Raw genomic sequence first — 3,577 nt, 5'->3', positions numbered from 1 at the left:
AGTGTTCAGTTTATTTTTCACCACCAGTTCATTGGATCCTACTCTAGTTGTAAGGAGTTTGTAAAGTATGAATCATATTCAGCCAATAACATGTCACATGTATAATAACATCTTAGGCCAACAATGCATTTTAGGAGAGCAATATATCAATATATCTATGATAGATGAGAAATGCAAATAATTTTCCCATACATTAGAGCTAAAAAAGTTTAAACCTACGATTAATGAGCAAATCAAATTCCAATAAGTATGCAATGATGCAATGGCCAGGAGCTAATTTCATCAATATTGTAATCTACTTCTGTAAAGAAAGAACCTCATCAATATTGTATTTTGATTCCCGCAGTCGTTCACTCCAGAAGTTAAGGTCCTAGTGTACCAGATCATTGGCTTCTGCAGAACAAAAATCTTTCACAGAGGCTTTTAGATCTTCCATATCTGCACTAAGAAAAGCAACAATTAAGACATCTGTGTATTTCAGCCTAGTTCCTAGCCTTCATAAAAGGAAATATGAGAACAATAATTGATGAAGGAGATATAATGCTGATAGATAGGCCAAACAAGGACAACACACCGGTTGCTTGTATACAGCCGCGGGGTGCCGACCTAGCGCGAACCCCAATGACCGTGCTTGTGTCTGATTCAGCGCCGTGCTTACGCATGGTTTTCAATTCCAGTTTAAGGAAAATTTCAGCATCAACCGAAATTCAGTGAATTTCAGTTAATTCAGTTTTCATTTCAGCCAAATGACTGAAATATTCACTTGAGTTCAATTTAATTTTTGAACTATTTTAAAAATATTTTAAAAAATATTTAAATTCTTGTGCACTACTGAAATTGCTGAAACATTTTGACCGAAACGTAATTATTTCAGTGTCTATTGAAATGACTGACATTCAGTGAATTTCACCGAAATCTCACTGAATGTGAAAACCATGTGCTTACGTCAAAGGTCCGACTGGCGCTCCTCGCGCCACGGGTACGAAAAACAACCATCTCGTCATGGCTATATATCCACCTCTATTCCCTGTGCTTGCTGTTGCGTGCGTCCCCTCGTGCTTGTTCTGTGCATTTATGTTGGATTGCTACTACTGAGCGCTGGGTGCTGGTCTGTTTATGGTCTCCATGGTGACCTTCTGGCTTGTGACGCCGCCATGTCACATCAGCAATCTCCACCTTAAAGTCAGGATTCTCACAACTATACCTCATATGGGTCAATGGGTGAGTACCAAGAATTACTATTTGCATATGTAAACAACAAGAGGTGCTCTGCCAGATTCTGAAGCACATATATTACAACAACATGCATTGGTTTGGGCATAAATAAACAATGATAACCTAGTCTACTGGATCCTGGAATCAAGAATTAGTAAGAAGCTAAGAAAACTGGGCACACCCTACAAACATCAGAGACGAACTAACATGCATATATATCTGTCCCAAAGCAGTAGGCAGGAAGCAAACCACCAGCACAAGCACACGCAAGCAAGGAGATCCTTTATTAGGACGCAACAAGCCTTCTTTTTCTTGGGAGCTCCTGAGAGTTAAATTAGAGTACTGGTACAGAAATAAGAAGAACATGCTCAAACATAAATAACAGGATAGGAGTTCAAACTTGAAAATGAATCTCCGGCTACTATAACTCTAAAAGATTGTAACAGAATAGAGCATTGCTAGAAACAAGATTTATTAATCTAATAAAAAGAACATCAAAGAAAACTACTTGGCTGGTTTTATCTTGAACAATGTGATTCCCAGGAACCAACACAGATTTTTTGTCTCCCTCAAGACGAGTTAGCATATCAAACACAGTACGTTGTATCTACTCTTACAGAAAAATGAGAAGAGATTGAATAGTAATATTCTGGTACCTCTAGGCTCATCCTTCTGAGGAAACATTGCAAAAGATCCGATGAAATTGGACACCCTCCCAAATGTCGTCTCGGACATGGACTGGTCCTAAACCTGCACAACACAAGCATGATTTCAGGTTGTCTTTTTTCAGAGCACACAAGAAGAGTAGCAAACAAGACAACAAATCCATGAATAATGCTCTAAAATAAGTGATCTGATGGCTATATATATGCAGAAAAAATCGTGTGATCGCAATCTCTTTATCAGTCACACTGTGGCCCTGCTACTTCTGAAGTCAGTCAGGACCAGTTTGCCAAGTTGTCCAAATAAAATCTCAAGATTCCCCAATCAACACAACAAAGAGGCTAAACAAGCACACAAAGTAGGCGTGATGTTTACTCACGTTGGCCTTACTGGAGCTCCCATACTTGTCCTGTTTAGTAAAAACATAAAACAACAAATCCAAATTATATTAAAGAACCAGGGGGCAAGAGGTAGAAAAAAACAGGGGAGGAAGATGGTGAATCCAAAGATGTGCAACAGAGATTGGGGTACGATGACTGGCGGGATGCAGCCCATAGTGATGGTCGGCTCCATTCCACTATGACGCGAGCGACGCCGGAGCTCCGGCCTGGCTGCTCCTTCCCCATGCCCGTCCTACTCACCCTCCCCTGCTCCTCCTCACTAAGCATGAAGACCACACCAGCCATGCTCTCTGAGCCCGATCCAGAACCAGGATGTGTGGTGGCACAAGATCGAGAACGCGGGAAGAGAAAGAGGTCGGGGAAGAGAGAGGGCACAGAGGGGAGACGGGGAGTACCATTCAGCCCGTGCTTTCCCATGGCGGCGACCTGCGACCGGACCAGAACCACAACGCACAACGCCAGAGATGCGGGCTAGGTCCGGCGAGCCGCGCTCGTCCCGCTGAGCATGCACCGAGAGGGCAGGGAGGAGGAGAGGACGCGGCGACGCGAGAGCGATCTGGATGGCAGCGGGGCAGGGAGGCAAGCGCGGTCGAGGGGTAGAGAGAGGTGAGGAAGGAGGAAGAGGAAAGGGGGTGGCGTGAGTGCGAGAGGAGCAGCGGCTAGGTCTTCTCCATAGGAGCGGCTCCGTTTTATACTCCGGTGCGTGAAATGACGAAAATGCCCCCGGTGGGGCACCAAATTAACAGGCGGTGGCACGAGCGAGGTGTAACTATTCATAGCGATTTAAAGGCGACGTGGAGGCAACGGTTGTGACTACGAGTTCTTCAGGGTTTATATGTTCAATTACATAAATGCCCTTCTTTCCACTTTCCAAGACCATTAAATGAGTCTTTTTGTCACCAAACATAATAACAGAATAAACATTAAAATTCTTTAAAAGGGATGAAACTAGGAACTACACATAAGCACTCTATCCCTTATTAGGGTGTATATCATTGAGTCATTTCTAAAATAAAATGAAAAAGAATAGTTGCTTCTCACGATGCCAAACTCCACATTTACTTGAAGTCTTTGTAAATATTTTTTGGTCATTCAGCTAGTGTAAAAGCACTAGAAGTGCAATGTGCATTTAATGATGGGGTAGATCATGATATATAGGAAAAACTTTGGGTCGGCCGAACGCTCAGTCGGTGCCTTGTCCACGCACGCCCGTATTCCTGCCCCTCTCCTTTATTTTGAAAAAAGCATCGCAACCTCGTTCATGGCGCCTGCAGCCTTCATGCACCCCCTCACCGAGC

General features: G+C 43.4%; 1 long non-coding RNA gene across 1 annotated transcript; it reads right to left on the bottom strand.

Moving 5' to 3' along the window:
* Window positions 1-222: 222 nt before the first annotated feature.
* Window positions 223-2,828, bottom strand: LOC123160769 (uncharacterized). The gene is made up of 3 exons (XR_006480367.1): window positions 2,258-2,828; window positions 1,872-1,965; window positions 223-438 (listed from the first exon to the last, which is right to left on the bottom strand). It is a non-coding gene; the product is annotated as an uncharacterized lncRNA (long non-coding RNA).
* Window positions 2,829-3,577: the final 749 nt, after the last annotated feature.

The sequence above is a fragment of the Triticum aestivum genome, chromosome 7B, assembly GCF_018294505.1.
Source record: "Triticum aestivum cultivar Chinese Spring chromosome 7B, IWGSC CS RefSeq v2.1, whole genome shotgun sequence".
Lineage (NCBI taxonomy): Eukaryota > Viridiplantae > Streptophyta > Magnoliopsida > Poales > Poaceae > Triticum > Triticum aestivum.
Note: the sequence above shows the minus strand (reverse complement) of the source record. Positions and strands in the feature narration are given on the sequence as shown.